This window comes from Odocoileus virginianus, chromosome 30 (genome assembly GCF_023699985.2).
Source record: "Odocoileus virginianus isolate 20LAN1187 ecotype Illinois chromosome 30, Ovbor_1.2, whole genome shotgun sequence".
Lineage (NCBI taxonomy): Eukaryota > Metazoa > Chordata > Mammalia > Artiodactyla > Cervidae > Odocoileus > Odocoileus virginianus.
The window spans coordinates 32,589,618-32,615,751 of NC_069703.1; the positions used below are offsets into that span (position 1 = coordinate 32,589,618).

Below are 26,134 nucleotides of genomic sequence, written 5' to 3' on the forward strand. Positions count from 1 at the left end.
CAGTAATGAAATAAAAATAAGAAAAAAACACCTGCCCTCAGAAACATGTCTAGGAATGAAAGGTAACAAAGACAGGATACCATGTGGGAATCCTCCTCAGCCAGACGGCAAACTGTGGTAGGCAGAAATCTAAAATGGCTCTCAATATTCCTGTCTCTGGTGCACATACTCTGTATAATTCTTTCCCCTTAATATACCAGTGAACATGATAGAATATCACTCCTGTGATTAGGTAACTAAACAGCTGACTTCAAGTTAATCAACAGAGATTCCCCTGGGTGGGTCTGAACTTTTTAGCTGAGCTCTTTAAAACACAGTGAATCAGAGAGATATTCTCTTGCTGTTCTTAAAGACTAAGCCTTCCAGATTATGAGAGGACCACACAGCAAGGACCTGAAGGTAGCCTCGAGGACCTGAGAGCAATTCCTAGCAAACAGCCAGTAAGAAAACAAGGACCCGAGTCCAACAACCACAAGGAAATAAAGTCTTCCAACAATCCGAATGAGTATGGAAATGAATTCCAAGCCTTACATGAGATGCCCTGGTAGATGAAATGAAAAAACGAGGGAGAGAAGGAAAGTAAGAAAGATGGGGGAAGAGAGGGGAAAAGAGAGAGAGAGACAGGAGGAAGAGACAAAGAGAAATCCAAGAAAGAGAGTGTGTGGGAGGGGGGACGACGGGGGGATGGGGGTCGGGGCAGGGGGTGGGGGTAGACAGAGAGATAGAGAGAAAGAAAGGAGAGAAGGAGGAAAGGAGGAGGGAAGGAAGGTGCAGCTTGGGTGAGAAAGAATCCGCCTGCAATGCAGGAGACGCCGATTCGATTCCTGGGTCGGGAAGATCCCCTAGAGATGGGAAAGGCTACCCAAGCCAGTATTCTGGCCTGGATAATTCGATGGACTGTATAGGCCATGGGGTCACAAAGACATGACTGAGTGACTTTCACTTTCACTTTTCACATGAGATTCCAGTCTTTGTTTATACTTTAATTTCAGCATGGTCCTAAGCAGATGACCCTAACAGCGCAGATCCACCTAATCTGTGAGATAACAAATGGGTGCTATGTTAAGCTGTTAATTCTGGGGTGACTTGTTACATAGTAATAACAAAAACTAGGGAAAGAACTCACATGGCAGAAAAATGACAGGTATAAGACCCTGAAAGTTTGACAAGGTCATGCAATGGGCTTGACTCAGCTGTTCCAAGTGGGGTAGGGAGTAACCCCCCATCCTGAAGCTGAAAAGATACTGCAGCAGAGGCAACATTGCTTAAGGGCTTATTAGGTACGGTATGGACTTTGAGAAGTGGGATAACCTAGAGGAAATTCTAAGCAGGACCATGAAATGGCACCCCACTCCAGGACTCTTGCCTGGAAAATCCCATGGGAGGAGGAGCCTGGTGGGCTGCAGTTCATGGGGTCGCGGAGAGTCAGCCATGACTGAGCGACTTCACTTTCACTTTTCACTTTCACGCATTGGAGAAGGAAATGGCAACCCACTCCAGTGTTCTTGCCCGGAGAATCCCAGGGACGGGGTAGAACAGAGTCTGACACGACTGAAGTGACTTAGCAGTAGCAGTATGAACAGATCTGATGTTTTCAAAGATCATTTTGGCTGCTTTGTGAAAAGAACAGATGAACAGAAGAATGGAAACAATTAGTTTAAATGCTATCACAATAAACTAGGCCAAAACTGATGGTAACTTAGAACAGTAAAAATAAAGATGAAAAGAAGCTGGAACAATCTGGGTTGTATATCAAAGGCAGAGCAAACAAAATTCCTATTGATTTGACTGAAAAGAAGGGACAGGAAGGAATGAGGATTGACTGATTCACTTATTTAATATGTATTTACTGAGAACAAACTATATGTCACACACTGGTGCATGGGATACAAAATTAGGTGAGTAAGATTCTAAAATCTGTCTTCATGGAGTTTACATCCTACCTGAAGAAAAAATAATAATAAAAGATACAATAATTTTTAAAACATATATTTAAAAGGGATAACTATATGAAAACAGATGATGGCTTTTAAGTTTATGGTTTGAAATATTAAGTGGGTGGAGATACTCCTGTGAGATAGGGGGAACAGACTTAGGGGAAGGGGTAATCAAAAGCAACATGTGCCTAACAGATATCCAAATGGCTAAGTAGCCATTTCAATATTTGAATCCAAGCTGAGAAGAGAAGTCAGGGGCTGGAGAGGATAAATTTAGGAGTAGGTTCATATCGAACTTTCAAGTGGTCTCTAAACTAACTATGAAAACTAGCAAATAAAACTGTGAAAAACCTTGCAATTTATAAACCGAAGGGATCTATTTGGTCAGTGTTAATTGTTGCATACTCCAGTATTCTTGCCCCGAGAATACCATGGACAGAGAAGCCTGGAAGGGGATCACAAGAGTCGGCCACGACTTAGCGACTAAACCAGCACCACCACCACCAAGACAGAGCTCACCCTCTCAGTGGAATCAATGTGGCTAATTTCTCTACTCAGAATCCCTAAAGAATAAACAAGGTTATCACAGGACAAATCAGTAATGTCTCAAACTGAAACTAAACCAAAGTCAGAATCTCAGAATTTTAAAGACAAAAGGTAACTGAAAGATAATCTAATTTCAGCAGTGCTGGGATCAATATTACCAGAGAGAATGAGGCTCACAACAAGTATTTTTTTCTAGAATGGTTAATTTTTTTTTAATTGACATGTAACAAAAGTTCCTCTGTCTTTTTTTAATGGGTGTGCTGATGTCAGAACAGAATATAAAGGACAGGACAGATAGCCATAATACAAACCAATTTAATATGATTGCTAATTTTAACTTCCCTGACACATACTCAACACTGATTGAGCATCAAGACTCTGTCAGGCACTGTATTAAGCTATGAAGTGAAAAAGCCCTTGCCCTTAGGAGTCCCAATAAAAAGAATATCACAGTAAGTAAAGAAACAAGATGTGATAAACCCTGTTTTTTAATGTATTTTCAATTTACTGTATTTAAAACTGATTAAAAATCAGACAAAACTAGGTCTGAAACTGTGGAAGGGTCTAGTAAAATCAGAGTTGCATGCAGAGAAGTAAAAAGCTTTAGTTCAGATGAAGAATTAGAGATATTATTTTGAAAAGAAATTTGCAGAGTACAGAGATAAGGAAGTAAAGCATGTTCCACAAATAGGTAAGGGGTTCTCTTTAGAAAGGGTTGGGGAAAAGAGAGTTAAGTGGAATGATGCTGGTGCAACTGCAGTCTGATTGTAGCCAGACCGTAGGAAAACTGCATATGCTTTGCTAAGATATGTTAATCGTTCGTTCTCAGCAAAGAGGAGCCACTGATTTTTAAAATGATGATATAATAGTCTTATTTATATTGTGAGGGTAAGAGAGAGGGTAGCACGTCCACCAAAAAAAATTACATACTAATGTTACTTATTCATAATAGCTGATAAATCAAGTATCTACAGCCAATATCCGTTGGATCATAGAAAAAGGAAGAGAAATCCAGAAAAACACCTACTTCTGCTGCACTGACTATGCTAAAGCCTTTGACTGTGTGGATCACAACAAACTGGAAAATTCTCAAAGAGATGGGAATACCAGACCACCTTATCTGCCTCGTGAGAAACCTGTAAACAGGTCAAGAAGCAACATTTAGAATCAGACATGGAACAACAGACTGATTCAAAACTGGGAAAGGAGTGTACGTCAGTGCTGTATATCATCACCATGTTTAATTAATATATGCAAAGAACATCATGCAAAGTGCCATGATTGGATGAAATACAAGCTGGAGTCAAGATTGCAGGCACAAATGTCAACAGCCTCACATATGCAGATGATACTACACAAATGGCAGAAAGTGAAGAGGAAGTAAAGAGTTTCTTGATGAAGGTGAAAAAGGAGAGTGAAAAAGCTGGCTTAAAACTCAAAATTCAAAAAACTAAGATGATGATTTTCAGTCCCATGATTTCATAACAAACAGAAGGGCAAAAGGTGGAAACAGTGATAGATTTCCTCTTCTTAGGCTCTAAAATCACTGTGGACGGTGACTGCAGCCATGAAATTAGAAGATGATTGCTTACTGGCAGGAAAGCTATGACAAACCTAGACAGTGTATTTAAAAAGCAAAGACATCACTTTGCTGACAGAGGTCTGTATAGTCAAAGATAAGGTATTTCCAGTAGTCATGTTTGGATGTGAGAGCTGGACCATAAAGAAGGCTGAGCACCAAAGAATTGATGCTTTCAACTGTGGTGTTGGAGAAGACTCTTCAGAGTCACTTGGACTGCAAGGAGATCCAACCAGTCAATCCTAAAGGAAATCAAACCTGAATATTCATTGGAAGGACTGACGCTGAAGTTGAAACTCCAATTCTCTGGCCACCTGATGCAAAAAGCCAACTCACTGAAAAAGACCCTGATGCAGGTAAACATTGATGGCAGGAAAAGAAGGGGGCAACAGCGGATGAAATGGCTGGATGGCATCACTGACTAAATGGATATGAGTCTGAGCAAATTCAGGGAGATAGTGAAGGACAGGGAAGCCTGGCATGCTGCAGTCCATGGGGTCACAAAGAGTCAGACACAACTGAGTGACAGAACTGAACTGATGAACAGATAATGATACATATATCCATACAATAGATACTATGAAGCAACAAAAACGGGCTAAGAACAGTAAGTCTTCCATGAAATGCTGAGAACGGGCAAGCCTACCAGAGACAGGAAGGAGACCAGTGGGCGCCGAGGCGTGGCGTGGGCTTCCCCGGTGGCTCAGATAGCACAGAATCTGCCGGCAGTGCAGAAGCAGGACACGGGGCTGATCCCTGCACTGGGAGGAACCCCTAAAGAAAGGAAGGGCAACCCACGCCAGTATCCGTGCTTGGAGAACCCCGTGGACAGAGGAGCCTGGCGGGCGACAGTCCAGGGCGTTGCACAGAGTCAACACACAGCTGAAGCGACATAGCACAAACATGAGAAGAAGAGCTGGGGTGTTGGGGGGTAACGGGCTAATGAAGGACACGGGCTTTCTTTTGGGGGTGATGAAAGTGTCCCAAAATTGATTTTGGTGAGGACTGTACAACTCTGAATATGCCAAGATCCAATAACTGTACATTTTAAACGGGTGAATTATACGATATTCAAATGTTGTCTCAATAAAGCCAAGAGACAAACACAGAATCTAGAGCTGAGGAAGCAAACTCGGTAGTAATGGGAAAGATTGATGATTTTCACAGGGGAACCAATGTAAAAGGACCAATTTGAGAAGTAACAATTTTAATCAAGAGCGGCAGAGATAAGTTATGATTTCTACATGCAATACATCACAGTATCCAAAGGAATCAACAGGAAAGTTACAAAGATTCAGGTCTAAGTGCACGAAAAGACAAGGCAGATCTAGACATATTTTATGCTATTCACCTAACATGAACTTCAGATCACTGGCTTTGGTGACACCAATAACAAACTCGACATTCAAAATTTCTATCTTAGTTACTATTCATTTTGTTTTCATCTATTCTTCTTCCACTGACTTCCCTGGTGGCTCAGTGGTGAAGAATCCACCTGCCAAGCAGGAGACGCAGGCTTGATCCCTGGGTTGGGAAAATTCCCTGGAGAAGGGAATGGCAACCCACTCAAGTACTTTTTTTTTTCTCCCAATTTATTTTTACTAGTTGGAGGCTAATTACTTTACAATATTGTAGTGGTTTTTGCCATACATTGACAAGAATCAGCCATGGATTTACATGTGTTTCCCATCCCGATCTCCTCTCCCGCCTCCCTCCCCATCCCATCCTTCTGGGTCTTCCCAGTGCACCAGCCCTGAGCACTTGTCTCATGCATCCAACCTGGGCTGCTGATCTGTTTCACCCTTGATAGTATACTTGGTTCAATGCTATTCTCTCAGAACATCCCACCCTCGCCTTCTCCCACAGAGTCCAAAAGTCTGTTCTGTACATCTGTGTCTTTTTCTGTTTTGCATATAGGGTTATCATTACCATCTTTTTAAATTTCATATATATGTGTTAGTATACTGTATTGGTGTTTATCTTTCTGGCTTACTTCACTCTGTATAATGGGCTCCAGTTTCATCCATCTCATTAGAACTGATTCAAATGAATTCTTTTTAATGGCTGAGTAACATTCCATTGCATATATGTACCACAGCTTCCTTATCCATTCATCTGCTGATGGGCATCTAGGTTGCTTCCATGTCCTGGCTATGATAAACAGTGCTGCGATGAACATTGGGGTGCACGTGTCTCTTTCAGATCTAGTTTCCTCGGTGTGTATACCCAGGAGTGGGATTGCTGGGTCATATGGCAGTTCTATTTCCAGTTTTTTAAGGAACTCCACACTGTTCTCCATAGTGGCTGTACTAGTTTCCATTCCTACCAACAGTGTAAGAGGGTTCCCTTTTCTCCACACCCTCTCCAGCATTTATTGCTTGTAGACTTTTGGATAACAGCAATCACTTTCTAACACTTTCTAACACCATACACAAAAATAAACTCAAAATGGATTAAAGATCTAAATGTAGGACCAGAAACTATAAAACTCCTAAAGGAGAAAATAGGCAAAACACTCTCCGACATAAATCACAGCAGGATCCTCTATGACCCACCTCCCAGAATATTGGAAATAAAAGCAAAAATAAACAAATGGGACCTAATGAAACTTAAAAGCTTTTGCACAACAAAGGAAACTATAAGCAAGGTGAAATGACAGCCCTCAGAATGGGAGAAAATAATAGCAAGCAAAGCAACAGACAAAGGATTAATCTCAAAAATATACAAGCAACTCCTGCAGCTCAATGATCCAATCAAAAAAGGGGCCAAAGAACTAAACAGACATTTCTCCAAGGAAGACATACAGATGGCTAACAAACACATGAAAAGATGCTCAACACCACTCATTATCAGAGAAATGCAAATCACTCCAGTATCCTTGCCTGGAGAATCCCATGGTCAGAGGATCGTGATGGGCTACAGTCCATAGGGTCACAAGTGACTCAGACATTATTTAGTGACTGAGCATCCTTCTTCCATGTTAGAAACTGAGGTACAGAAAATAAAATGGGAGAACACATGACCATACCTAGCTTCAGCTCTATCATTTAATAGATGTGCTACTACAGGCAAATAACTCAAAGAGTCCCACTTTCTTACCTTGTAAAATAGAAATCGTTAAAAGGGATGAATGCAAATTTATAGACACATTTTGGAGAGTACCTAACAGAGTGCTTGATACACAAAACCTGGAAGCTACTAATATTCTACCCACAAATTAAACATGAGGTTTATGAAGACCTTTATAGAAACAAATTATTTTCAAAATATACAGTTTAACTCACTATCTAGGGTATCTTAATCATGGGTATCATGAGTTTGCATTTGTACATACGTATAAGATCAATAACTATTCTTGGAATACAAAAGCATTAAATTAAGATGAAATAAATGAGTTTTAGGTCATTTTCCATTAGTTATAACATCTGAGATTTTATCACTTGAGGCATATGCATGAGGTAACAAAGCTCTTAATTCACTTAAATCTGGCTTTGTTGATAACACCCACAAAAACAAATTAGCAAAAAGTACAGAACAAACAACAGATCATTAAACCTCCATCAAAAACAGAACAAAATTAAAATGCAATACTGAATCACTGACTAAAAGAATGACTAATACATTGACTGCCTAGTAAAGTAAATTCCTATATGTTGTGATATATTCCTTAAGGAAACGATTACTGGCTCTAAAAGGGACTCCCATCCTCCTTAGAATTAAATTTTTATAATTCTCAATATAATTCAGGTTTGGACAATGCAATGAAGAAAATCTTGAGACAAGACTGACAACATACCTAAAACACTACATGTGGATAAGATATAGAAAGATTTTCCCTAAGGTTTCATCTGTTTTATTTACAGGTCACATGGGAACTCCTGAGAATCTCACAAGAAAGATTCACCGGGATTATCATTCTCCTTTAAAATAAGAGTTGGCAAATGTAAATCCTCTTAGCAGTAAATTGGGAAAAAATTCTGACAGAAAAAGAGTACAGAACAAGAAGCAAGAGTTAAGAAGGAAACAGAATTCATAAACAAAAACTGCTCTTTTTCATCTTTAGAGTAGGACTTGTTCATCAAGTATCCAAACCGCATGCTGTAAAAATTTGTTTAGTTGTAATGGGACCAAGAACCTAACTACACTGAGAGGAAATGGAAAAAGAAAGGCTGTGAAAGAAACTGAAACACCACTTATTGAAGCACAGTCAATGGATAATGACAAACCAATGGTAAAAAAAAAAAAAAAAAAACTATATTATAGATAACAGAGGTAAGGCCAGAGGAATTAAAAGCAGCTGCCTCTGATGGATAAGAACAGAGGTGAAGAATAGGTTCTTTCTTTTCATAAATCCTTCTATATTATTAGCTTTTAAAAATCATAGGCATTCCACTGCTCTGTTTTCATTAAACAGAGGGATAAATGTTAATCAGTTATTTTACAATCATGAAGAAATTAGCAATATAAAGATCAAAATGCCAAGGATGTTAATCACAGTATTATATTATTCATGAAAGCAAGAATATGGAAATAACACAAATGTCCATGAACAAATGACTAGTTATATAAATCATAGTACAAAAGTAACATTCTTATTTGTAAACATCTTCATTCTTAAAAGTGCCTTCTTCCCAACACAGCCAAAAGATTAGTTCTGGTATTTAAAACACAAATCACAACCCAATAAATGATGTGTAATTCTATCTTGACATGAAATGATGTACATGATATGCTAGGATAAAAATTTAACTTACAAGCAAGCATGAACAAAAATCTCCTTTAAGTTACATGTGTACAACTTAAGACAGTTTATATGTGTATATTTTATATATGTCTATAAAAGTAAAAAGGGCTTCCCTGGTGGCTCAGATGGTAAAGCATCTGCCTGCAATGCCTGAGACCTGGGTTCGATCCCTGGGTCAGGAAGATCCCCTGGAGAAGGAAATGGCAACCCACTCCAGTATTCTTGCCTGGAAAATCCCATGGATGGTGGAGCCCTGTAGGCTACCGTCCACGGCATCACAGAGAGTCGGACACGACTGAGCGACTTTACTTACTTACTTATAAAAGTAAAAAGCAGATGAAGAATTCTCTCCACATGTAAAGGTTTCTCTGGGAAATAATGGCTGATTTTCATTCTCTTTATTTTCTATTTTTTTTTTTTTTTTGCAGCTTCATGGTTGGTTTTGGCCAAACTTTTTATTTAGTATTCTGTAGTTGCTTCACACACACTTAAATGGTCTTAATGGGGAGGGGGAAAGGGGAGGTTCTTGTCAATTCCCAAGGAAATGTCAGAAAGGCAAAATATGGCCAACATTATCCATTTGCTTTTTGCTGGGTTTACTGGGTGGATAGCACTTTCCTGACATATATGCATCTGATCTAAGGTTTTTCATACTGAGAACATTTGAGATTTCAGTTTGAAGACACTCTGAAATCTTAAGAGTAGCATACCTCGACCACCCTCTAATAACGAGCTTGTTTATATAGGCAGGAGGATTCATCTCTCCATTTTAGATGACTAGAAATTTTGTGTAAGATAAACTGCTTGCCTCATCATTTACTGGGGAAAATCCTATAGGAAGTGGCCTTTAGGGACACTTTTACTTGGAAGATGACACCACTAGTACACATGTCAAGTCTTAAACACACTTAATGTTTCATTTGCTTGTTGAAAGCAATGTCATAAAATCAAAGATTAAACATGTTTTACTTTCTTTCCTCACAAGAACATAAAAATTATGGAAGGGGAACTTAACAGGAAATTTTAAAAAAGTAACACAATCTTTCCTTTTAGTAGTCCTTGGGTAGTTATGATAGAATAGGTTCCACTTTTGTTTGTTTCTTTGAACAGGGATTTTGGTCCAAAGTTGTTTGTTTTTAATATCTGTTTCTGCTTCCCCCTCTATCACAGATCGGCTTCCTCCATGGCCACCACCTCTTGGTGCTCCGTGGCTTGAACTGCTGTAGGAATCTCGTGGAGGACGGTACCCCCTTTCCTTAGAAGGGGGAAGCCCTCTTTCTTGTCTGCCAACCCGATCACGACCACTTGAGTAGAGATCACTGCTGCTTGAGTAACTGTCTTGACTTCCACCATATCCGTCACATGAGCTGCTGTAATCATCATAGTGACTCCTTCCACCATAAGATGGCGGGGGCCGTCATGTAGGTGGAGCACTACGTGAGTTACCATAAGTCTCAAATGAATCTCTGTAGGAACCTCCACTTGGATGATCTGAATAGTCACGATCACAACCATAGCCATCTCTATCACTATAGCCTCTTAATGGACAGTCATCACGTGAACTAGAATGACCATAATCACAGTAAGTATAATCTCTTGGTGGTGGTGCATAATCTCTTATATCACGAGAACTTGGGTAATCACTGCTTGAATAGCTGTCTTTATTAGAATATCCATCATCTCTTGGGAACAAATAAACATCTCGACAAGAGGGCAAGGGCTCCCTCTCGTTACGGTGGACCTCCGTAACTGTATCTTCCACGTGATACAGGAGCTCTTCCTCCCATTCCACTACCGCTTCGAACTGGTCCTGAAGGGGCAAATCTTTTAGGAGGAGGACCCCCACTTCGTGGTGGTGGTCCTCTTTTTACCGGAAGTGGTCCCCTGGAAGAACTCATGTTAAAATTCATGGAACCACCACCATCATCCACGTGCCCTCCATTGGATGCAGGTCCCCTGGTTCCTCCACTTCCTCCTCTTCCTCCTCGCAGACCCCAGGGAGGGCCTCTGCTTCTTGGAGGCGCAGGTGGTCCACGTCTGCCACTTTCAAATGACGCTTCAGTGGCTTGTTCTACCTTGATGGCTTTTCCACCTAAGGACTTTCCGTTCATGTCTCGGGCTGCATCCTTGGCATCTGCTGGGCTTTCAAAGGAGACGAAAGCAAAGCCTCTAGATTTACTGGTTGCACGACCTTTCATCAAGAGAACTCCCACTGTTGGCCCGTATTTGCCAAATACTGCTTCAAGGGCTTTCTCATTTATTTCTGTTTTGAGGCCACTGATAAAGAGCTTTCCTGGACGATCTGCCTCAGCCATTCTTCCCCCCTGGTCAGAAGTGGAGAGGTGACGACGGTCTCTAGCTCCTACGAGCTCGCCAACAGCGGCTTCCTAGCAGCTCAGCACGCGGGAGGGCGGCCGATCCTGAAAACGGAAGCTGTACGGCGCTCGCACTACTGCGCAACTAGTGATTTTTTTTCTTAATTGGTATTATTTAGCCAGCAAAAAAGTAAAGCTATGAGTCACTTGTTTAAATGTATTTATAAACAAAAAAATACATAATTCCTTGGGGAATGGCTATTTGCACCTTTAAAATACATATTTAGAAAGACTTTTTAATGAGAAGTTGCCGATAATTTTAAGAGGGATATTAAATTGTGGTACACTGATTTCAGAAGTATTTTTTTCTTAAGTACACAGCAAAACAACTGGAAGAAACATGTTAACATGAGTGGCATGGCCCTTTAGGTAGCAAGATATGGGTCTTCTTTTCCTGTTATACTTCTGATACTTCTGAGTTTCTTTTCTTCTTCTCGCGGGCACACATAAATTTTACAGTGAGCAAACCTGCTTTTGGAACTCGGCGGTGAGGTTCCCAGACTGGCCTATGAAAGCCCACTGAAGCCAGTGGTGTCGCAGAGGGAGACCAGGCTCACGCCGTCCTCTCTCCCCTGCAGCCACCAGGTCTCCCCACCGCAGTGACGCGCGTTACCTCGCTCTTTGACAGGGACAGGACTTCCGGAGTACTTATGAGAGAGCGTGCCCATAAGGGGCCATTCCCACATGTATGTATAAATATTACACCATATTATTAATTCTACCAAATCTCATTATTCGCAATATGGCTATTTAGCAGTAAAACTGATTTAGAATATGACTCAGGTGGTCAGTGCTGCCTTACAGTAGTATAAAGGGAGCAGGCCAAAACAGTAAGTAGATTTTTACTTCATTCATTGCTAACAGTAGCCCAGAGAATGGTCTTAAGCTTCCAAGGAGGTCCTTTTCTGACTCAATATTAAAATGCTAGGCAGTTAGGCATGATGGTCGTGGGGAAAGAAACAGAGTACCGAGAAGTTCTCTATAAGTCCAATCACTTATTAAACTACCTTAACATATAATAAATAACACTCTACATAAGCGTAAGAAATTAACTTCTTAATTTTTCAAGAAATACATACTTTGTAGGCCATTTGCTATCCTTTTTCTCAGAAGAGGAACCACTGAAAACTGACATGAGAAGTGATGGCTTTTATTTGCTCAAGAGCCCCACTACTCTCAAAGCTCTTAACTTCCTACCACAGACATGCTTGTGTGTCTGAGCTGGGAGAGGACCAGTACAGATTTAACAGCTGCAGTGGCAGCAGTCATTTCCCCCTGTACAACTTAGGGCTGTCTTTCTCCTGACCTTCATTTACTGATAATGAACCATTCAGCTAACTGAACAAGGTAAGTGAATTCTGCTTTTAAATCCAAGATGAGAACTAGGAACAAACATAAACACAATCTCATTATCAAAGTCACAATATTAAGCTGCTCTGTACACCAAGTAACATGAAACATGTGCTATACGCTTCTATTCTGAGGATGCGTCAAAGACGATCACTTTCTAGACAAAAAGTCTGAAACAAGTAACACAAGCAGAGGGTAAACTGACTGAAGTTATCTTACAAGTAGGCCTAACAGCATTACTGAAATATCACAGGTTACAAGGACCAACTGTATAGCCTAGGGAACCCTGCTCAATGCCAGCCTGGATGGAGGAGAATTTCGGGAAAAATGGATATATATTTATTTATGGTTGAGTCCCTTTGCTATTCACCCGAAACTATCATGAAATCGTTAATTGGCTATACCCTAATGCAAAAATAAAGTTTTTAAAAAAAGAGCATGGGTTTTTCAGACGGAGACCTGGGTTTAAATTCTGGCTCCACCACACAAAAATTATACAAGCAAATTACCTAAATTCAGTTTCTTTCTCTATAAAAGGAAAAATAAGGGATATCTTGAAGATTCAGTGAAGATTCACTGAACACACTAAATGAGGTAAAATACATCACAATGCCTGTTATATAAAAAGTATTCCCAAAGTGGTAGCTATTGTAATATTTCACTGTTCAAAAATATTTAAACTGTTACTTAAAATCCTAGTATTAGGCATATAAGTGTAAATCAAACAGTTCTGGGTTCAAAGGATTCCTATTTTGATTTCCATTTTACAAATGGGAAAGGGGAATGGCAGGACTTGCACTAAACCTAAAGCAGTGGTTCTCAGAGTGTTGTCCCTGGGCCAGTGGCATCAGCATGTGGCTACCTGTTGAAATTCATATTTGTAGGCCTCACCCCAGACTTACTGATTTGGAAACTCCAGGCTGGGCCCCACCAGGTGATGCTGATTCACCTGAAGCTTTAAGAAGCGGCGACCGAAATACAACACTGACAGGGCTTCACCAACATTCACAGCATGTGAATTCATGGCATGTGGCACCTGCTCGGAGTGTCCAGCACACCGAGTCAGGAGACACGCTGCATCACTGCCGAGTGTGACGATGCAAAGAGAACACTACTATTTATAAATACCGTTAACCCTGAAATGTGCTTTTTTCTCCAATACAAGTTAAAAAAGTCACTTTCTTGACTTAACCAACTCATTCCCTTCTTTCCTTTACCCTGCATACCCACCACATTTAAAGAACAATTTATATTAGATTATGATATAAGTGCACTTTCTTGGAATCCCTGGAAAGTAAGTTATTCCTTCTACTGTATAATTTCACGTTTTCCAGACAACAAGGAATAAACCTCTTTAAATAAGCAAAATTTATTTTTCTCTTGTAACTATTCTGGATGGAAATCTTCAGCACACTGAATACAGTCTGAATTTTTTCTTGATCATACAAATTCATCATTATGAACATCAAATTTTATGCAAAAACATACTTTAAAATAGTGGAATGTCACTAAGCCCACTGTGCACACTTCTCTGCATCTACAATTGCTGTCACGTAGTCAGTTATCTATGACTCCAACTACTAGCTCATTCCTTCCTCTCTTGTAATTAACTCTAATAACCTCAGATGGGCTCCAAAGCTCAAGAGCCAACATTCTGATGCTTTTTTTCCTTGTAGTTTTCCAATTGCACAAACATACCTTTTTTCACTTGTATACCTTCTCCTTATCTTTAGAAACTCAATCCATATCTCACCTCTCCTGATATAAATATCTCACTGCCCAGTGTCCCTGGCTGAGTTTCAAGCTGCAGCTCCATGCTTGCAAGAACAGCAAGACACTCTCTGCCTACCTCAAATTCAGCATTCATCACACTTGCACTTAAACGATCGATCACTTTCAACTTTCCCACTAGGCGACAGGCATCTTCAAGGCAGACAGCACTGTATCCCTTGTGCTCTGCACAATGCCACACAAGCAGATGCTCCAAAAAAACCACAAAGTCTGATGAATGAACAGGTTAGGGTTTGAAAGAAACCCCTTAAGAGAAAAGCACAAAGACGTTGGTGCATTGTCACAGTTTGAGGAGTTTCCTTTTGTTTAGTGTTATTGTTTGATTTTGGCTTTCTTCCCTTCCACTGAAATGTTAAACAACTCCTTTCCTCTAGTTCTTTTAACAGTTCAATTTCTGTGAGTACATTTTGTCCTTCCAGCCAAAGTGTAAGTGAACCCTCTCTACTACATTTTCTCCCACAGAACTTAGCCCAACACATAAAATACATGAAGAAAGAAATCCACCCCAAACTTGGTCTGGGTCAAACTTTTTTGTGTTATATAATTTATTAGCTCCCTCTGAAAAACAATTAGCACTAACCAATGCCTGACCAATATTTGGAAAGACTGTAATGAGATGAAGACTTTCCAGAAAGCTGAAATATCCTCACCCAACCCATTTCACTATCTCAGTCTAATGAACTTTAATCATACATTTCAGTATTACACCTCTTTCCTTTCCTATGCATGTTTTCACCAACATCAAACTCTCTTAATTGGTCTATAGAAGTTTTTAAGTAAATATCTGAAACACGCTCCTAATTAATTTTTCTGATTTGTTCTAGACAGATTAAGTAGGTACTTTCCCCAACAACCCAGTGGTTAAGACTCCACACCTCCAATGCAGGGAGCACGGGTTCGACCCCTAGTAGAGGAATCACAGTCCCTCATGCTGCCCTGTGTGACCAAAGGAAGGGCAGAAAGGTCACTGAACAGATGCTCATTAGGGGACCACTGACCAAAGCTTCCTGCTCCAACCAGACCCCACAGTGACGATCTGCATGAGTTGTCTCACAACAGGAGGGCCTAGTAAAGAAGGTGAAACTAACAAGTTACCACCAACTGGAAGAATTCAGAAAAGGTCAGAAGGAGAAAGGAGATGGCAGTCCATATGTCCTACCAACCTCCCAGAATCCTTCTTGCCGAAATCTATCTTGGCTGAGCGATGCGTGCGTCACCAGGAAGATCTCCAAGTCAGAATGACTGGCCAGAGACAAACCTGAAACGAATCTCATCACCAAAGAACCTGAGACTGCAAACCACAAGGCACAGCAGCTCTCCGGGCTGCGCTCCACCCAGGGGCCCATCCACAATCAGGTTCCTTGCTTTGCCAGCATTTGTATCTCCTCACCCAATTCATTTGTGAGTGTTCGACAACAGCCCACTCTTTGGCCCTGGAACAGGTCCCCTCTTCCTGCAACATACTGAATAAAGAAAAAAAGGTGCTGCTGATTTAACAATGCTAAGAATGAACAACATACCTAGGGTTCGTTGGGATTTGAAAGAGCTAAAGAACTAAACACCCTTCTCTTGAACATTCTGTATTCTATATGGCAATTAAGTAATCAAAGAATGACACAACAGACAAAGATGCTAATCCTTCACAATCTCTTGCCTATAAGATTACCCTAACAGCAGAGTGCTTTTAAAAGACTGAAAAAGGAATGATGTGAGTTAAACGTTTCCATGTCTATCAAAACATACGGTAAAAAAACACCTCTATTCATACCACCAACTTCACAGCAATAATAGTTTTGTATCTTGAAAAAATAATGTGCCTTGTTTCTTTTTCCTTAAAATAATTACAATTTCATTTACTACACAATTACTTAAGACAGTCCAATTTCCTATGACTCATTTTATTTTAAATTGGCCACATCAGCTGTTTTTCTCTTAAATAACAGGGCATAAAATACTTTATGAAATGCCCCTATAGAGACTATCTCAGAGTTTAAAGAAACACATTTTGAAAGTTCTCTAACATTAAACAACTTGATTACTATGTGTATTATTTTCTTATTTTAGAAATTCAAAAGCCATTTCTAGCTGATATTTAACAGCAGAACACACTTTGTATCTTTAAAATTAATCCTTCTTCTGAAGGAGGAAAATCAGTGAATATATATTAAATATTTTAATTAGGTATGTGGTTTAACATTTAATGAGTACATCCACATTAAATATTAATGACAAGGAATCTTAACTTTCATAAATGTCATTACTCAGCAGATACCAAGAGAGGCGGCAAGATGGATCCAGAATTTTTAATAACAAGGATATAAATGAGCTAAACATATACAAGTGCTTTAAAAAAGGGTTACCTCAAGATGGAAAAGTGGGTAAAATCTTTATATAAAGTATCTGTCAGTTTAACAGTGTACAAAGTAATAAATGAGCTATTTCCCTATATTGAGAATCATGAAAAGAGTATAACATAGCACTCTTGCAAGGGGAAAGTTGGTCTAGACTAGAGCAAGGAATCATAGCAAATAAAGGCTCTTTAGCCAGGTTCAAAGGATACTTCGAACTGTCCTAAAACTGCAGTAAAAACTATTTTCATATGCTCACTGTTCTGCAAAGTAGATCCATAGCTTTCACAGATGATCAAGAGTGCTGATACCCCCAAAATTGAGTATTGCTATTTATACCTTATGTGAGAGTTCAACAAGAAGAAGGCAGCTTCCCACCCAGTAAAATATAGTACTTCACATGAGCTATAAAGTCAGATAGATGTGTACTCAAATTATGTAACTTCAGAGAGCTCCATCTCCTTATTTGTAAATGAAGGCTGCCCTAAGGACTAAGCAATCCACGGGATGCACAGCACTCCGCACACCGCCAGGGGCACGGAAACTACTCAAAACCCGCCTGAAACAGGAGATGCAGTCACGCTTTCCGCACACCTCTGTAATGCAAATTACATGAATTAACACAAGTGAAGTGCTCAGAGGAGAGCCTGGTGCCCAGTTAGTGCTGACCGAGTGTTAGTGACGATAATGAAGAAAATGTTCTATAAAGGATTCTGTCAGTTTCCTCAGGAAGAACTGCTCTGATCAGATGTGTCCAATTTTTATATACCTAGGTATATATACACCTGTGCATTTTCAACTGCATGGAGAGTGGATGCCCCTAAACCCCATATGTTAAAGAGTTAACTGTACATTTCATGACGCATTGCATTATAGAGTACAATTGTCATCCAACTCAAAAGATTTAACTGGAATATGTTCACCTTTCCCCACCTTCTACTAGTAAACAGTCCAAACTTTCTCCCCATTTGTACTTTATAACTTCTAGAGCTTAAAATAATGTATTAACCATCTCATCTGATAAAATGAAAACTCTTAAAGATAAGGATATTATCTACCACTGTAAACCTAGATTATCTGACACAAAAACTTGCACACAGTTATTATTCAATAAATATTTACTGAACTAACTGTCTCAATATCCTTAATAACTCTACCACATCTATGTGTATAAGCCCTGAAAGCAAGCTCCAAGAAGCCACAGGCTTTTCAGTTGTATTTATAATGCTGCAGAAAAGTAACTTCAAAAATGTCTTAAATTATTACAACACCTAGCAATTCTACATTTAAAAAGAAAGGCAATACAGCAAATATATTGGGTCTAATTAACATACCTATTTTTAACAAAGACAAAAAATACAGTTTTAGTGGCATCTAGATTTCATAAATATTTAATAATGTTGATTGTGAGATTTATCAAAAGAAAGGAGGCTAATACTAGTGATGGGTAAGAAAACAGTTTTTTATAAAAATAAAACTTGAAGATATTAGTAAAATATGAGCCCAGGAAGAGCAAGGAAATGCTGAAACATAATCAATCTAGACTATCTTTTTTTAAAAATTTTTCATTTATTCTTATTAGTTGGAGGCTAATTACTTTACAATATTGTAGTGGTTTTTGCCATATATTGACATGAATCAGCCATGGATTTACATGTGTTCCCCATCCTGAACCCCCCTCCCACCTCCCTCCCCATCCCATCCCTCTGGGTCATCCCAGTGCAGCAGGCCCAAGCACTTGTCTCATGCATCCAACCTGGACTGGCAATCAGCTTCACACTTGATAGTATACATGTTTCGATGCTGTTCTCTCAGATCATCCCGCCCTTGCCTTCTCCCTCAGAGTCTAAAAGTCTGTTCTATACATCTGTGTCTCTTTTTCTGTTCTGCATATAGGGTTATCGTTACCATCTTTCTAAATTCCATATACATGCGTTAGTATACTGTATTGGTGTTTATCTTTCTGGCTTACTTCACTCTGTATAATGGGCTCCAGTTTCATCCATCTCATTAGAACTGATTCATATGAATTCTTTTTAATGGATGAGTAATATTCCATAGTGTCTATGTACCACAGCCTCCTTATCCATTAGTCTGCTGATGGGCATCTAGGTTGCTTCCATGTCCTGGCTATTATAAACAGTGCTGCGATGAACATTGGGGTGCATGTGTCTCTTTCAGATCTGGTTTCCTCAGTGTGTATGCTCAGGAGAGGGATTGCTGGGTCTTAAAATTTTTTGTAAAATTCAAGATGATCTTTCAAAGTAATACAAGCCTTAGAATGTGATAATCAGACAATCTAGCAATCCTGCTTCTGAGTATATATCCAAAGGAAATAAACAAGATATCAAACAGATATCTGGATTCCTGTATTAACTGCAGCATTATTCACAATAACAAAGATATGAAAACCTAAAAGTCTATCACGAGATGTATAAAGAATATATTTTTTATATATGTATACATACACACACAGTTCACTTCAGTTGCTCAGTCGTGTCTGACTCTTTGCAACCCCATGAACTGCAGCACGCCAGGCCTCCCTGTCTTATCACCAACTCCCGGAGTTTACTCAAACTCATGTCCATTAAGTCGGTGATGCCATCCAACTACCTCACCCTCTGTCGTCGATTTCTCCTCCCTCCTTCAATCTTTCCCAACATCAGGGTCTTTTCAAATGAGTCAGTTCTTCACATCAAGTGGCGAAAGTACTGGAGTTTCAGCTTCAGCATCAGTCCTTCCAATGAATATTCAGGATTGATTTCCTTTAGAATTGACTGGTTGGATCTCCTTCCAGTCCGAGGGACTCTCAAGAGTCTTCTCCAACACCACAGTTCAAAAGCATCAATTCTTTGGCGCTCAGCTTTCTTTACAGTCCAACTCTCACATCCATACATGACCACTGGAAAAACCATAGCCTTGACTAGACAGACCTTTGTTGGCAAACTAATGTCTCTGCTTTTTAATATGCTGTCTAGATTGGTCATAATGTTCCTTCCAAGGAGTAAGCGTGTTTTAATTTCAAGGCTATAGTCACGATCTACAGTGATTTTGGAAACACACACACAATGTATACAGATTCCACACCAAAAAAGGGAAAAAAAACCCTCTTACAACAATAAAAGAATTCTTCAAAGTAGCAGGATATAAAGACAATACACAAAAATCAGCTGAATTTCTAAAAACAAATGATGAAGAAAATAATTCCATGTACAACAGCATCAACAAGAATACTAAGCGTTAACTTGAAATGAAACACTTGTACAATGAAAACTACAAAACACTGTGGAAAGAAAGTAGACATAAGTAAGTGGAAACACATCTCATGTTCATAGATAGGAAGGACTTCATGTTGCTAAGATGTCAGTACTAGCCACAGTGATCTACAGATCCAATGCAATTCCTGTCAAAATCCCAGCAGATAAAAACAGAAAAATCCATTCTAAAATTTATATGAAATTTCAAGGGACTCCAAACAGACAAAACAATCTTGAAATAGAAGAAGCTGAAGGACTCATACTTATTGTTTCAAAATTACTACAAAATTATAGGAATCAAAACAGTGTGCTATTGGCATAAAGATAGACTATCTATAAAAGAGAATAGAGAACCCAGAAATAAATACTCACATACATACATTTTCACCAAGAGTGTCAAGATCATTCAAAGGGAAAGAACAGTATTTTCAACAAACAGTGCTCGAAAAACTGAATGTCTACATGCAAAAGTATAATGTTGGACCTTACACACAACATATACAAAAATTAACTCAAAACAGATCAACGACCTAAACATAAGACCTAAAACAATAAACCCTTAGAAGAAAACTTCAGACAAACGCTTCATTGCACTGGATCTAGAAATAACTTCTTCGATATGACACCAAAGGGATCGGTAACAAAAAGAAAAAAAATAGACAAATTTTACCTCATGAAAATTTAAAAAAAAATTATCTATAAAGACATTACCAACAGAGTAAAAAGGTAGCTCACAAAATGAGAAAAATATGTGTAAGTCATATATGTGACACAGATTAGTATACAGAAAACTACTAACACTGAACAACCAAAAAACAACTTTACTCAAAAATGGGCAGAAGACTTGAACAGACATTTCACTAAGAAGATATATACAAATGGCCAAGACACACATGAAAAGATGCTCAGCATAACGAATCATTATGCTAATGAAAATCAATACTATATAGTGAGATTACCACCTCATACCCATTAGAATGTCTAGCATCAAAGACAAAAACAAAACAAAAAACCAACAACACACATAAAACAACAATGTTGGAGTGGATGTGGAGAAACTGGAAGCCTTGTACACTGTTGGTGACAATATAAAATGTTACAGCCACTGTAAAAAATAGTATTATTTGTTTTCTCAAAATATTGAAACTAAAATCATCACATGATTCAGCAATTCAAGTTCCAGGCATATACCCAGAAGAATTGAAAGTAGAGTTTCAAAGAGGTATCATGGCACCATTCTTCACAATAACTACAATGAAGAAGCAAACCAAATGTCTATTGATAGAGGAATAGATAAGCAAAATGTGTTATACACATACAAAGGGACATTACTCAGTCTTAAAAAGAAAATTCTGACACATCCAACAATATGGAATTATGCTAAGTGAAATAAAAGTGAAAGTCCCTCAGCCATGTCGACTCTCTGAGACCCCAGGGACTGTCCATGGAATTCTCTATTCTCTAGGCCAGAAAACTGGAGTGGGTAGCCTTTCTCTTCTCCAGGGGATCTTCCCAACCCAGGTCTCCCACACTGCAGGCAGATTCTTTACCAGCTGAGCGACAGGGAAATAAGACAGTCACTAAAAAAGACAAATACTGTATGATTCCACTTATACACGGAAGTTACTTAAAGCAGCCAAAATCATAAAGAAAGCAAGCAGAGTGGTGGTTTCCAGGGATTGGAAGAAGGAAGAAGGAACAGCTGTTATTTAACAGGTATAGTTGTATAAGATGAACAAAGTTCCGTAATGGATGGTGATGGTGTCTGAACAAAACTGTCACGATATTCAGTAAGACTTTAATGTGTGCTACCGGGAGCTGACTGTGGCTCGGATCAGGAACTCCTCATTGCCAAATTCAGACTGAAATTGAAGAAAGTGGGGAAAACCACTAGACCATTCAGTTATGACCTAAATCACATCCCTTATGACTATACAGTGGAAGTGACAAATAGATTTAAGGGACTAGATCTGAAAGACAGCATGCCTGATGAACTATGGAAGGAGGTTCATGACATTGTACAGGAGAAAGGAATAAAGACCATCCCCAAGAAAAAGAAATGCAAAAAAGCAAAATGGCTGTCTGAGGAGGACTTAAAAATAGCTGTGAAAAGAAGGGAAGTGAAAAGCAAAGGAGAAAAGGAAATATATACCCACCTGAATGCAGAGTTCCAAAGAACAGCAAGGAGAGAGAAGAAAGCCTTCCTTAGCAATCAATGCAAAGAAATAGAGGAAAACAACAAAATGGGAAAGACTAGAGACCTCTTCAAGAAAATTAGAGATACCAAGGGAACATTTCATGCAAAGATGGGCCCAATAAAGGACAGAAATGGTAAGGACCTAACTGAAGCAGAAGATATTAAAAAGAGGTAGTTAGAATATATAGAAGATCTATACAAAAAAGATCTTAATGACCCAGATAACCACGATGCTCTGATCACTCACCTAGAGCCAGATATCCTGGAATGTAAAGTCAAGTGAGCCTTAGGAAGCATCACTACGAACAAAGCAAGTGGAGGTGATGGAATTCCAGTTGAGCTATTTCAAATCCTGAAAGATGATGCTGTGAAAAGTGCTATACTCAATATGCCAGCAAATTTGGAAAACTCAGCAGTGGCCACAGGAATGGAAAAGGTCAGCTTTCATTCCAATCCCAAAGACAGGCAATCCCAAAGAATGCTCAAACTACCACACAACTGCACTCATTTCACACACTAGTAAAGTAATGCTCAAAATTCTCCAAGCCAGGCTTCAGTAACACGTGAACCGTGAACTTCCAGATGTTCAGGCTGGTTTTAGAAAAGGCAGAGGAACCAGAGATCAAATTGCCAACATCCGCTAGATCATGGAAAAAGCAAGAGAGTTCCAGAAAAACATCTATTTCTGCTTTATTGACTGTGCCAAAGCAGTTGACTGTGTGGATCACAATAAACTGTGGAAAATTCTGAAAGAGATGGGAATACCACACCACCTGACCTGCCTCTTGAGAAACCTATATGCAGGTCAGGGAGCAACAGTTAGAACTGGACATGGAACAACAGACTGGTTCCAAATAGGAAAAGGAGTACGTCAAGGCTGTATATTGTCACCCTGCTTATTTAACTTGCATGCAGAGTACATCATGAGAAACGCTGGGCTGGAAGAAGTATAAGCTGGAATCAAGATTGCCAGGAGAAATATCAATAACCTCAGATATGCAGATAACACCACCTTTAAGGCAGAAAATGAAGAGGAACTAAAAAGCCTCTTGGTGAAAGTGAAAGAGGAGAGTGAAAAAGCTGGCTTAAAGCTCAACATTCAGAAAACTAAGATCATGGCATCTCGTCCCATCACTTCATGGCAAAAATATGGAGAAACAGTGGAAACAGTGGCCGACTATATTTTTCTGGGCTCCAAAATCACTGCAGATGGTGATTGCAGCCATGAAATTAAAAGACGCTTACTCCTTGGAAGGAAAGTTATGACCAACCTAGACAGCATATTAAAAAGCAGAGACATATTCTGTCAACAAAGGTCCGTCTAGTCAAGGCCATGGGTTTTCCAGTGGTCATGTATGGATGTGAGAGTTGGACCATAAAGAAAGCTGAGCGCAAAAGAATTGATGCTTTTGAACTGTGGTGTTGAAGACTCTTGAGAGTCCCTTGGACTGTAAGGAGATTCAACCAGTCCATCCTAAAGATCAGTCCTGGGTGTTCATTGGTATGACTGATATTGAAGCTGAAACTCAAAAAACAAACAAACAAGAAAAATAAGCTGAAACTCCAATACTTTGGCCACCTGATTCGAAGAGCTGACTCATCTGAAAAGACCCTGATGCTGGGAAAGACTGAGGGCAGGAGGAGAAGGGGACGACAGAGAATGAGATAGTTGGATGGCATTACCGACTCAACGGACATAGGTTTGGGTGGACTCCAGGAGTTGGTGATGGACAGGGAGGTCTGGCATGCTGCAGTTCATGGGGCCGCAGAGAGTCAGACAAGACTGAGCGACTGAACTGAACTGAACTAGGTATTAGAGAGATTGGTTCCTAGACCACCTTCCACAGACAGCGAAATTCGGGAAGCTCAAACGGCTTCATATTTACATACACATCCTCTCCTATCCTTTAAATCATCTCTAGATTACACTAATACCTAAAACAATGCAAACGCTATGTAGATAAGGTGGCAGCAGACGGATATTCAAGTTTTGCTTTTTGGAACTTTCTGAAATCTTTTTTTTCCCCAAATATTTTTCATCCATGGTTGGCTGAATCCAAGGATGAGGAACCCTTGGATATGCAGGTCTGACTATATAAGTCAAAAATATACAATATGGTAAAACTTCACAATTTTTTCTTAAGAAGCATGCCAACAAGAGAGTTATTAATGAATATATTTCAAACTAGCTCATGCCTCTTTAGTTTTATCATTTCCTCTCTACCATAGTACATACTGATCTTACTAGCATTTAAACATTCTGCCTTTTTTGTTCTTTTGTTCATATGATCAATCACTCTAATGTAATTACGGCTAATGAGGAATAATGACATAAGCATCCCTCTCATCCCTGATAAATGTTCCAAGAAAAAACTCAGAAAAACCAGATGGTAATAAAATAATAAGCAAGCCAAAATGTAAAATTGAAGGCATTATAGGAGTCTTACTTTTGATACTTCTTTGAATATCAGCAGACAACTTAACCTAAAATGGCTGACATAATGGCATACAGCCTCCCTATGAGACATAAGAGAGTGAAATCTTTGATTGTTTCATTTTTAAAGGCTGTCCAGGTATCTTTTGCCGTTCAAGGAATATAAACAACTCAATTAAAGTGACATGCGGGCGCCATATGCTGAGCCAGGAGGAGGTGAACTGAAGGTTAGCTTTATTTTATGACACAGAAATTATCCTAATAGACCAAGACAATAGAGGACTGAAGACCAATACATAATCCTGGGGCTGAGAAATGGGGAGACAACGCAGCTGGTCAACTACCCTCCTTAATTACTGCTAATATGCACAACACTGTAAAAGTAAGGAAGCAACGTGAATTTCTAAAAATGGAAAAACTGATCAGAAAGTAGAGACATCATATTTTAAGGTAGCTTTGTACTCTCTAAAACCCTTAGATTTTGAGAATATGCATTTCATATAACTGAAGTATCAACTTTTTAAATTAACTGAAGGACCACATATATGACAGTAGCTTTTAATACCAGATGTCAAATCTGATCTAACTCAAAAATAAATTCAAAAACTTTAATGCAAAGCAATTCATGTCAACTGTGTAACAGGTACTGTGTCACAGGATTTTGATTATCTCCTCTCTAAAGGACTAAATTTACAAAGTCACATGTCCACATTAATGTACCATGTCTACACTTTAACTGAGAAAATGCATTTCTAGAAAGTTATTCTATAACAATAATTCCAAATACAGAAAAGGGTTAAAATGCAATAAATTACTCATGATAGGAAAAACTGGAAACAACCTAGTGCTTATTAACTCTTCACATAAATCATGTTCACATGTATTACTTTTCTCAACAAAGACCCTGTTTCTCACCCAGCACTCATTCCTGTAACTAGTATCAAGCTCATCTACTCAGCTGCTCAAGTGTTGATTTCTGACATTCTCCTTTACTCTTCTTTCTTTCATGTCCCACATCCAAGCTCTCATCACATCCTGACTCTTTCAAAATATATAGCCAACTCCACTACTCATCTCTTTCACTGCCACCAACTTACAGCAAGCCACCATCATTTGCCTGTATTACAATTAACCTCTTATGATCTTCACACTTCCCCCTCAGAGCCACAGCCACCTAGTCTACCCTCTATTTAGAAGCCAAAGTGACCTTTAAAAACAAAAAGTCAGTTCCTCTGCTCTTAAATTTCCAATGGCTTTCTATCACATCTAAATTAAAATCCAAAGTCTTTACCCTGGTCTAAAGCTAGTGGAGGTGATGGAATTGCAGGTGAGCTATTTCAAATCCTGAAAGATGATGCTGTGAAAGTGCTGCACTCAATATGCCAGCAAATTTGGAAAACTCAGCAGTGGCCACAGGAATGGAAAAGGTCAGCTTTCATTCCAATCCCAAAGACAGGCAATCCCAAAGAATGCTCAAACTACCACACAACTGCACTCATTTCACACACTAGTAAAGTAATGCTCAAAATTCTCCAAGTCAGGCTTCAGCAATACGTGAACCACGAACTTCCAGATG

The 26,134-nt window shown here is 39.3% G+C and overlaps 1 protein-coding gene and 1 pseudogene across 3 annotated transcripts in view; both read right to left on the minus strand.

The window, feature by feature from the left end:
• Positions 1-26,134, minus strand: part of EIF4G3 (eukaryotic translation initiation factor 4 gamma 3) — a 348,977-nt gene that overhangs the window by 227,711 nt on the left and 95,132 nt on the right. The window lies entirely within an intron of this gene.
• Positions 9,243-11,390, minus strand: LOC110149557 (RNA-binding motif protein, X chromosome-like; annotated as a pseudogene).